Here is a 12364-nt window from a genome sequence, read left to right as displayed (position 1 = left end):
ACCGTACTCAATGCCATCTCAGCACAGCAGCCAGCCCTCGGTCCCTCAGATGTGTACAAGTAAAAGACCATTTCCTCCTATCCATGACAAAGCGTTGAGATTCACTCTGTACAGCACTGGTGTTTACTGGAAAAGCAGATCTAAGAATCCGTACCACCTTCTGCAGATACTCCTGTATACGTGCGTCCCTTTCTATGGCAGGAATTATATCGCCAAAATTTGTCTTGTACCAGGGATCTAACAGTGTGGCAACCCAGTAGTTAGCATTACTTCGGATTCGTACAATCCGAGGGTCATGTTGTAGGTAGTGCAGCAAGAAGGCGCTCATGTGTCTTGTGCATCCAGGAGGACCAAGTCCTTGGTGTGTTGGTGGCAGAGAGGTGAGAATCGTGCCTTCTTCCTCTGCCCTCTCCCCCCAACCTCGCACACCCGAAATGTGAGCAAGCTCTCACTCATCTGCTGAGTCTTCCATGCCCATCGCCAGTTCGTCCTCCATTTCTTCATGGGCTCCTACACATTCCTCAACAATTTTTGCTGATACTTTGCGCCCTTGTTAATCCCTCTCCCCCACCATGACTGCCGCCTAGGTGCTGCTCACCGTCTGGACCTTGTAGATCTTATTATCCCTTCTGCATATGACTCCTCCTGTACTTCCTCCCCTTCCTCTTGGACCAGCACCTGACTCCGAATAATGCTTACAGTGTGCTCCATCTTATAGATGACCAGAATTGTCACGCTGAGAATGGCATCGGCATTGCTAAACATCTTCGTCAACATTTGTAAACTGCGTAGAAGGGTGCATAGGCCCTTGATCTGACACCACTCCAGCAGCGTGATCTGCACCACCTCTGGATCAAGTTAGCCCAGGGTATACGTCAGACCGTATTTCAGCAGGGCTCTGCGGTGCTGCCAGACGCTGCAACATGTGCAGATTCCAATTCCTGCGTGTCGGAACATCGCATTTCCGGCGTTTAACCGGCAGACCCTAAGACTTCAGGAGCGATGAAAGTTGTTGAGCTGCTGGGTGCGAAGGATGAAAGTGAGCACATAGCAGCGTGCCCGCTGCACAAGGCCATGTAGGCCGGGATGGTATTTTAAAAATTGCTGGAGAATCAGATTCAACATGTGAGACATACAAGGCACGTGTGTCATTTTGCCCTGCTGAAGGGCCGCTGCCATGTTTGCATCATTGCCGCACACGGCTGTTAAGTCACCAACGTAGTCCACTCAATCAATTTGTACTCCGGTCACCAGGTGACAACGTGTTCCTTTCGTGCATAGTGCTGATGATGGGAAAGGAGTCGATGCCAGCGCCGCAGGTGGACGCAGGTTATGGTCACCCACTGGGTTGCGTTACCTTGACAGATACAGAACCACAGGCTGAATGTAGGTGGTGGGTATCTCACAGATGAAGTACCATCATTCAGCTACAACCAATGGGAAGACACCACACCCTTTTTTAGGCCCCTCCTGTCTGCAGACCACTGACAGACAAAGCTATGAACCTCTTGTTACTGTTACCCCCAGTTCAGTTTTATGATTTTGTGTGCTTGTTACCTGACTACTTTTCCTGCTTGCTGTTTATATACCTCGTTGGCCGATCCGCATTTCACCTCTGCTTGTTTTCTGATTAAGTGCTGGCCATCCCATTCTGTTCCTCTTCCTCAATTAATGTTTTTGACCCTGCATGACTACTATTTTCTGGACTGCAGCCTTCCACAGGTATTGATCAACTTGGGCCCTGTGTAATTCCAAATCAATGTATAGGGGTTAAATGGTTTCAGGGTTCTGGGTGTCCAGCTTGGTGAGTGGCTTGCCTCTAGCCTATCCTTTACAGCCCATCTGAGTGTGTCGATCCAGGCAGGCGTTACACCGTGCCCTCTGCAGAAGGCCATGTAGGCCGGGATAGTGTTTTACAAATTGCTGGACAACCAGGTTCAACACGCGAGCCATACAAGGCACGTGTGTCACATTGCCCTGAAGAAGGGTCGCAGACTGGTTTGCATCATTGTCGCACCCGACCTTCCCTGGCTGCTGGTTGAGTGAAGACAACCATTGATGAAACTCGGTCTCACTCTCCAGAGCTTACCGTCCACAACTCCTCAGCGGTGTGACTCACATTTCCCAGACATTTTTAAGTAAAGAGTCGACCGCATCATGCTGTTGAGTTGTGCTGCCAGCATAGTAAGGAGGTGTGTGGGATTCCTTGGGCGCAGTTACAAGGAAGGGTGGCCTGACCACACAGGGTTTGGGCCAAGGTGGAGGACCCACACGAGGTTGAGGAGGCAGAAGCAGTGGAGGAACTTGTATATACAGAGGAAGGATTGACACACAAGTCGTGGGGACGGCAAGACTTGTACAGCAAACCCTTCTCCATCTCTCACCATAGTTACCCAGTGCCAAGTCAGCAACATGTAACTCCCCTGTCCATTGTTTCTGGTCCAAGTATCTGTGGTGAAATGCACCCTGTCACACACAAAGTTTCTCAAGGAATCGGTGAGGTTGTGTGCGACCTGCTGTGGTAGCGCGAGCACGCCTTTCTTGGAGAAGGAGTGACGTCTGGCCATCGGCTCTTGGGACACTGCAATGGGCATAAGGTCTCGAAAATCCTCGGTCTCAAAAGGGTGTAAAGGCAGCCTTTCTGTTGCCAACAAGTTGCAGATGAGGAAACTCAACCTCTTAGGCATGTCATGCCCTTCGAAAATCATGTAAAACACAGCGAGGGGACTCCAACCACAGTCTCTCTCGTTTCCACTAATTGGGCCACACACACCCCACTTGACTGGCATCAGTTGACCCCCCCTTTTCAAAAAGAAAAAGATGCTTTGCATGAAGCACTCTCAAAAATACGCGTGCCTTTCACCTCCCCTGGATGACCCAGGGGAAGAAAAGTCCTCTGAGAACCATTCAAAGAAGAAGAAAAAAAGCCACGGCATAAAGGGCGCTGCTCACAAGGGAGATAGGAGATAAACAGTGAAGATTTATTTGAGCTACAACGCGTTTCAGGGATACAATAAAACAATAATTTCCCCCTTCCTCAAGTAGCCATGACTTGTTCATCTTGGTTCTTTTACAAAAACAGCGAGGGGACTCCAACCACAGTCTCCCTCGTTGCCACTAATTGGGCCACACACACCCCTTTTGACTGGCATCAGTTGACCCCCGTTTTGAAAAAGAAAAAGATGCTTTGCATGAAGCACTCTCAAAAATACGCGTGCCTTTCACCTCCCCTGGATGACCCAGGGGAAGAAAAGTCCTCTGAGAACCATTCAAAGAAGAAGAAAAAAAGCCACGGCATAAAGGGCGCTGCTCACAAGGGAGATAGGAGATAAACAGTGAAGATTTATTTGAGCTACAACGCGTTTCAGGGATACAAAAAAACAATAATTTCCCCCTTCCTCAAGTAGCCATGACTTGTTCATCTTGGTTCTTTTACAAACACAGCGAGGGGACTCCAACCACAGTCTCCCTCGTTAACACTAATTGGGCCACACACACCCCACTTGACTGGCATCAGTTGACCCCCTTTTGAAAAAGAAAAAGATGCTTGGCATGAAGCACTCTCGAAAATACACGTGCCTTTCTCCTCCCCTGGATGACTCAGGGGAAGAAAAGTCGTATGAGAGCCATGACTTGTTCATCTTGGTTCTTTTACTAACACAGCGACGGGACTCCAACCACAGTCTCCCTCGTTTCCACTAATTGGGCCACACACACCCCACTTGACTGGCATCAGTTGACCCCCCTTTTGAAAAAGAAAAAGATGCTTCGCATGAAGCACTCTCAAAAATACGCGTGCCTTTCACCTCCCCTGGATGACCCAGGGGAAGAAAAGTCCTCTGAGAGCCATGACTTGTTCATCTTGGTTCTTATACAAACACAGCGAGGGGACTCCAACCACAGTCTCCGTCGTTTCCACTAATTGGGCCACACACACCCCACTTGACTGGCACCTGTTGACCCCCCTTTTGAAAACGAAAAAGATGCTTGGCATGAAACACTTTGAAAAATACGCGTGCCTTTCAACTCCCCTGGATGACCCAGGGGAAGAAAAGTCCTCTGAAAGCCATGACTTGTTCATCTTGGTTCTTTTACAAACACAGCGAGGGGACTCCAACCACAGTCTCCCTCGTTTCCACTAATTGGGCCACACACACCCCACTTGACTGGCATCAGTTGACCCCCCTTTTGAAAAAGAAAAAGATGCTTGGCATGTATCACTATCAAAAATACGCGTGCCTTTCACCTCCCCTGGATGACCCAGGGGAAGAAAAGTCCTCTGAGAGCCATGACTTGTTCATCTTGGTTCTTTTACAAACACAGCGAGGGGACTCCAACCACAGACCCCCTCGTTTCCACTAATTGGGCCACACATACCCCACTTGACTGGCATCAGTTGACCCCCCTTTTGAAAAAGAAAAAGATGCTTGGCATGAAGCACTCTCAAAAATACGCGTGCCTTTCACCTCCCCTGGATGACCCAGGGGAAGAAAAGTCCTCTGAGAGCCATGACTTGTTCATCTTGGTTCTTTTACAAACACAGCGAGGGGACTCCAACCACAGTCCCCCTTGTTGCCACCAATTGGGCCACACACACCCCACTTGACTGGCATCAGTTGACCCCCCTTTTGAAAAAGAAAAAGATGCTTGGCATGAAGCACTCTCAAAAATACGCGTGCCTTTCACCTCCCCTGGATGACCCAGGGGAAGAAAAGTCCTTTGAGAGCCATGACTTGTTCATCTTGGTTCTTTTATAAACACAGCGAGGGGACTCCAACCACAGTCTCCCTCGTTTCCACTAATTGGGCCAAACACACCCCACTTGACTGGCAGCAGTTGACCCCCCTTTTGAAAAAAAAAAAGATGCTTGGCATGAAGCACTCTCAAAAATACGCGTGCCTTTCACCTCCCCTGGATGACCCAGGGAAAGAAAAGTCCTCTGAGAGCCATGACTTGTTCATCTTTGTTCTTTGACAAACACAGCGAGGGGACTCCAACCACAGTCTCCCTCGTTTCCACTAATTGGGCCACACACACCCCACTTGACTGGCATCAGTTGACCCCCCTTTTGAAAAAGAAAAAGATGCTTGGCATGAAGCACTCTCAAAAATACGCGTGCCTTTCATGTCCCCTGGATGACCCAGGGGAAGAAAAGTCCTCTGAGAGCCAAGACTTGTTCATCTTGGTTCTTTTACAAACACAGAAAGGGGACTCCAACCACAGTCTCCCTCGTTTCCACTAATTATGCCACACACCCCCCACTTGACTGGCATCAGTTGACCCCCTTTTGAAAAAGAAAAAGATGCTTGGCATGAAGCACTCTCAAAAATACGAGTGCCTTTCACCTCCACTGGATGACCCAGGGGAAGAAAAGTCCTCTGAGAGCCATGACTTGTTCATCTATGGTTCTTTTACAAACACAGCGAGGGGACTCCAACCACAGTCTCCCTTGTTGCCACTAATTGGGCCACACACACCCCACTTGACTGGCATCAGTTGACCCCCCTTTTGAAAAAGAAAAAGATGCTTGGCATGAAGCACTCTCAAAAATACGCGTGCCTTTCACCTCCCCTGGATGACCCAGGGGAAGAAAAGTCCTCTGAGAGCCATGACTTGTTCATCTTGGTTCTTTTACAAACACAACGAGGGGACACCAACCACAGTCTCTCTCGTTTCCACTAATTGGGCCAGACACACCTCACTTGACTGGCATCAGTTGACCACTAATTGGGCCAAACACACCCCACTTGACTGGCATCAGTTGACCCCCCTTTTGAAAAAGAAAAAGATGCTTGGCATGAAGCACTCTCAAAAATACGCGTGCCTTTCACCTCCCCTGGATAATCCAGGGGAAGAAAAGTCCTCTGAGAGCCATGACTTGTTCATCTTGGTTCTTTTACAAACACAGCGAGGGCACTCCAACCACAGTCTCCCTCGTTTCCACTAATTGGGCCACACACACCCCACTTGACTGGCATCAGTTGACCCCCCTTTTGAAAAAGAAAAAGATGCTTGGCATGAAGCACTCTCAAAAATACGCGTGCCTTTCACCTCCCCTGGATGACCCAGGGAAAGAAAAGTCCTCTGAGAGCCATGACTTGTTCATCTTGGTTCTTTTACAAACACAGCGAGGGGACACCAACCACAGTCTCTCTCGTTTCCACTAATTGTGCCACGCACACCCCACTTGACTGGCATCAGTTGACCCCCCCTTTTGAAAAATAAAAAGATGCTTGGCATGAAGCACTCTCAAAAATACGCGTGCCTTTCACCTCCCCAGGATGACCCAAGGGAAGAAAAGTCCTCTGACGGCCATGACTTGTTCATCTTGGTTCTTTTACAAACACAGCGAGGGGACTCCAACCACACTCTCCCTTGTTGCCACTAAGTGGGCCACACACACCCCACTTGACTGGCATCAGTTGACCCCCCTTTTGAAAAAGAAAAAGATGCTTTGCATGAAGCACTCTCAAAAATACGCGTGCCTTTCACCTCCCCTGGATGACCCAGGGGAAGAAAAGTCCTCTGAGAGCCATGACTTGTTCATCTTGGGTCTTTTACAAACACAGCGAGGGGACTGCAGCCACAGTCTCCCTCGTTTCCACTAATTTGGCCACACACACCCCACTTGACTGGCATCAGTTGACCCCCCTTTTGAAAAAGAAAAAGATGCTTGGCATGAAGCACTCTCAAAAATATGCGTGCCTTTCACCTCCCCTGGATGATTCAGGGGAAGAAAAGTCCTCTGAGAGCCATGACTTGTTCATCTTGGTTCTTTTACAAACACAGCGAGGGGACTCCAACCACAGTCTCTTTCGTTTCCACTAATTGGGCCACACACACCCCACTTTACTGGCATCAGTTGACCCCCCTTTTGAAAAAGAAAAAGATGCTTGGCATGAAGCACTTTCAAAAATACGCATGCCTTTTAACTCCCCTGGATGACCCAGGGGAAGAAAAGTCCTATGAGAGCCATGACGTGTTCATCTTGGTTCTTTTACAAACACAGCGAGGGGACTCCAACCACAGTCTCCCTCGTTTCCACTAATTGGGCCACACACACCCCACTTGACTGGCATCAGTTGACCCCCCTTTTGAAAAAGAAAAAGATGCTTTGCATGAAGCACTCTTAAAAATACGCGTGCCTTTCCCGTCCCCTGGCTGACCTAGGGGAAGAAAAGTCCTCTGAGAGCCATGATTTGTTCATTTTGGTTCTTTTAGAAACACAGCGAGGGTACTCCAACCACAGTCTCCCTCGTTTCCACTAACTGGGCCACACACACCCCTCTTGACTGGCATCAGTTGACCCCCCTTTTGAAAAAGAAAAAGATGCTTTGCATGAAGCACTCTCCAAAATACGCGTGCCTTTCCCATCCCCTGGCTGACCCAGGGGAAGAAAAGTCCTCTGAGAGCCATGACTTGTTCATCTTGGTTCTTTTAGAAACACAGCGAGAGGACTCCAACCACAGTCTCCCTCGTTTCCACTAATTGGGCCACACACTCCCCACTTGACTGGCATCAGTTGACCCAATTTTCAAGATGAAAAAGATGCTTTGCATGAAGCACTCTCAAAAATACGCGTGCCTTTCCCGTCCCCTGGCTGACCCAGGGGAAGAAAAGTCCTCTGAGAGCCATGATTTGTTCATTTTGGTTCTTTTAGAAACACAGCGAGGGGACTCCAACCACAGTCTCCCTCGTTTCCACTAATTGGGCCACACACACCCCACTTGACTGGCATCAGTTGACCCAATTTTCAAGATGAAAAAGATGCTTTGCATGAAGCACTCTCAAAAATACGCGTGCCTTTCCCATCCCCTGGCTGACCCAGGGGAAGAAAAGTCCTCTGAGAGCCATGTCCACATTGTCAGTAGACAGACACGTGTGCTTATCTGCCAGCAGACCCCCAGCAGCACTGAAGACAGGTTCCGAGAGAACGCTGGCTGCAGGACACGACAAGATCCCCAAGGCGTACGTGTCGAGCTCAGGCAATTTATCCAGATTGGAAGCCTAAAATGAGCAGGGCTCAAGTTGCACAGTAATGGCATCGATGTTTCTTTGCATATACTCATATATCTGTGTCTCCTCCTCTTTTTCCTTGTCCAGCTCTTTTGTTTTCGCATGAGTATATGTCCTTGTCACTTTCCCATGTGTTTGTGTTGTGTTGTGAGTTGTTTATCACCTTTTGGACACCTTTGAGGGTGTTTTCTAGGTGTTTTTATGTGTTTGTGATTGCCTGCCATTGTTTCCTATGCAGTTCGAGTTCGGTTGGTCGAAAGTTCGACGAACCCAACTCGAACGGGAGCTCCGTTCGGCGAACCGACCTCGAGCCGAACCGCGACCGGTTCGCTCATCTCTACTCATGACGTGTCACTCTGCTTTTGTCTTCAGGAGGTGCATTGTGGTCCACCCTGGTTTGGGGCGGACCCAGGTTATAAAATGGGCTGGAGCCAACAAGGAGGTGCGCAGTCTTCTATTATGCTACGAAAGAGCACACCTCCATGTGTTGAACCCATTGCGGCTTTAGGCCAGAGGTAGGCAGGGATAGGGCGTCGATGCAGGCCGCCACCACAGTTGGGAACGCAGAACGGTTAAGACCAGCTCCTGTACTACAAGTCCTGCTTGTGCAGCCCAGTGGCATTAACAGGCCTGCTGCTGCTGATGCGCCTGCTGTCCACAGGTGTGGCCCCAATGCTCACGGTCAGCGTACTCAATGGCCCCTGTGATGTTAACAGGGAGTTCCTGGGCTGGGTGGGCGTGTGGACCCTGTGACGCTAACAGGGCTCCCAGTCTCCAGATCCCAGTGGCCTCTAACTCGGTTCAGGCAACTATTAGTTTCATAGCCACACAGATCTGTATCCTCCACCAAACCTTCCAGTTTCCAACCTCTCCTTTTCCATCTGGGAGCACGGTGGACATTGACTGCTGATGGGGATATATACCTTTCTCTCTCTTTTCTTATTAATTTTCGTTATATAGCGGTAACATAGTATATACCACCTTATCCAAATCTGCCAGTCCCACCGTAACAGATGGTGTTTCTTCATCAAATGTTACTTTTGCTTAACCACCAAACCCACGGACAAAAACTTTTTTCCCCTTTCTAACACAACTGTTCCCCTTTCCACCAGCATCTGTCCTTTTTCAACTCATTTGGTATATGACCAAAAGTGCAACTCTGCAGGGACACCGTACTCAATGCCATCTCAGCACAGCAGCCAGCCCTCGGTCCCTCAGATGTGTACAAGTAAAAGACCATTTCCTCCTATCCATGACAAAGCGTTGAGATTCACTCTGTACAGCACTGGTGTTTACTGGAAAAGCAGATCTAAGAATCCGTACCACCTTCTGCAGATACTCCTGTATACGTGCGTCCCTTTCTATGGCAGGAATTATATCGCCAAAATTTGTCTTGTACCAGGGATCTAACAGTGTGGCAACCCAGTAGTTAGCATTACTTCGGATTCGTACAATCCGAGGGTCATGTTGTAGGTAGTGCAGCAAGAAGGCGCTCATGTGTCTTGTGCATCCAGGAGGACCAAGTCCTTGGTGTGTTGGTGGCAGAGAGGTGAGAATCGTGCCTTCTTCCTCTGCCCTCTCCCCCCAACCTCGCACACCCGAAATGTGAGCAAGCTCTCACTCATCTGCTGAGTCTTCCATGCCCATCGCCAGTTCGTCCTCCATTTCTTCATGGGCTCCTACACATTCCTCAACAATTTTTGCTGATACTTTGCGCCCTTGTTAATCCCTCTCCCCCACCATGACTGCCGCCTAGGTGCTGCTCACCGTCTGGACCTTGTAGATCTTATTATCCCTTCTGCATATGACTCCTCCTGTACTTCCTCCCCTTCCTCTTGGACCAGCACCTGACTCCGAATAATGCTTACAGTGTGCTCCATCTTGTAGATGACCAGAATTGTCACGCTGAGAATGGCATCGGCATTGCTAAACATCTTCGTCAACATTTGTAAACTGCGTAGAAGGGTGCATAGGCCCTTGATCTGACACCACTCCAGCAGCGTGATCTGCACCACCTCTGGATCAAGTTAGCCCAGGGTATACGTCAGACCGTATTTCAGCAGGGCTCTGCGGTGCTGCCAGACGCTGCAACATGTGCAGATTCCAATTCCTGCGTGTCGGAACATCGCATTTCCGGCGTTTAACCGGCAGACCCTAAGACTTCAGGAGCGATGAAAGTTGTTGAGCTGCTGGGTGCGAAGGATGAAAGTGAGCACATAGCAGCGTGCCCGCTGCACAAGGCCATGTAGGCCGGGATGGTATTTTAAAAATTGCTGGAGAATCAGATTCAACATGTGAGACATACAAGGCACGTGTGTCATTTTGCCCTGCTGAAGGGCCGCTGCCATGTTTGCATCATTGCCGCACACGGCTGTTAAGTCACCAACGTAGTCCACTCAATCAATTTGTACTCCGGTCACCAGGTGACAACGTGTTCCTTTCGTGCATAGTGCTGATGATGGGAAAGGAGTCGATGCCAGCGCCGCAGGTGGACGCAGGTTATGGTCACCCACTGGGTTGCGTTACCTTGACAGATACAGAACCACAGGCTGAATGTAGGTGGTGGGTATCTCACAGATGAAGTACCATCATTCAGCTACAACCAATGGGAAGACACCACACCCTTTTTTAGGCCCCTCCTGTCTGCAGACCACTGACAGACAAAGCTATGAACCTCTTGTTACTGTTACCCCCAGTTCAGTTTTATGATTTTGTGTGCTTGTTACCTGACTACTTTTCCTGCTTGCTGTTTATATACCTCGTTGGCCGATCCGCATTTCACCTCTGCTTGTTTTCTGATTAAGTGCTGGCCATCCCATTCTGTTCCTCTTCCTCAATTAATGTTTTTGACCCTGCATGACTACTATTTTCTGGACTGCAGCCTTCCACAGGTATTGATCAACTTGGGCCCTGTGTAATTCCAAATCAATGTATAGGGGTTAAATGGTTTCAGGGTTCTGGGTGTCCAGCTTGGTGAGTGGCTTGCCTCTAGCCTATCCTTTACAGCCCATCTGAGTGTGTCGATCCAGGCAGGCGTTACACCGTGCCCTCTGCAGAAGGCCATGTAGGCCGGGATAGTGTTTTACAAATTGCTGGACAACCAGGTTCAACACGCGAGCCATACAAGGCACGTGTGTCACATTGCCCTGAAGAAGGGTCGCAGACTGGTTTGCATCATTGTCGCACCCGACCTTCCCTGGCTGCTGGTTGAGTGAAGACAACCATTGATGAAACTCGGTCTCACTCTCCAGAGCTTACCGTCCACAACTCCTCAGCGGTGTGACTCACATTTCCCAGACATTTTTAAGTAAAGAGTCGACCGCATCATGCTGTTGAGTTGTGCTGCCAGCATAGTAAGGAGGTGTGTGGGATTCCTTGGGCGCAGTTACAAGGAAGGGTGGCCTGACCACACAGGGTTTGGGCCGAGGTGGAGGACCCACACGAGGTTGAGGAGGCAGAAGCAGTGGAGGAACTTGTATATACAGAGGAAGGATTGACACACAAGTCGTGGGGACGGCAAGACTTGTACAGCAAACCCTTCTCCATCTCTCACCATAGTTACCCAGTGCCAAGTCAGCAACATGTAACTCCCCTGTCCATTGTTTCTGGTCCAAGTATCTGTGGTAAAATGCACCCTGTCACACACAAAGTTTCTCAAGGAATCGGTGAGGTTGTGTGCGACCTGCTGTGGTAGCGCGGGCACGCCTTTCTTGGAGAAGGAGTGACGTCTGGCCATCGGCTCTTGGGACACTGCAATGGGCATAAGGTCTCGAAAATCCTCGGTCTCAAAAGGGTGTAAAGGCAGCCTTTCTGTTGCCAACAAGTTGCAGATGAGGAAACTCAACCTCTTAGGCATGTCATGCCCTTCGAAAATCATGTAAAACACAGCGAGGGGACTCCAACCACAGTCTCTCTCGTTTCCACTAATTGGGCCACACACACCCCACTTGACTGGCATCAGTTGACCCCCCTTTTCAAAAAGAAAAAGATGCTTTGCATGAAGCACTCTCAAAAATACGCGTGCCTTTCACCTCCCCTGGATGACCCAGGGGAAGAAAAGTCCTCTGAGAACCATTCAAAGAAGAAGAAAAAAAGCCACGGCATAAAGAGCGCTGCTCACAAGGGAGATAGGAGATAAACAGTGAAGATTTATTTGAGCTACAACGCGTTTCAGGGATACAATAAAACAATAATTTCCCCCTTCCTCAAGTAGCCATGACTTGTTCATCTTGGTTCTTTTACAAAAACAGCGAGGGGACTCCAACCACAGTCTCCCTCGTTGCCACTAATTGGGCCACACACACCCCTTTTGACTGGCATCAGTTGACCCCCGTTTTGAAAAAGAAAA

The sequence above is a fragment of the Anomaloglossus baeobatrachus genome, chromosome 8, assembly GCF_048569485.1.
Source record: "Anomaloglossus baeobatrachus isolate aAnoBae1 chromosome 8, aAnoBae1.hap1, whole genome shotgun sequence".
In the NCBI taxonomy this organism is placed as follows: domain Eukaryota; kingdom Metazoa; phylum Chordata; class Amphibia; order Anura; family Aromobatidae; genus Anomaloglossus; species Anomaloglossus baeobatrachus.
This window is presented reverse-complemented; position numbering follows the sequence as displayed.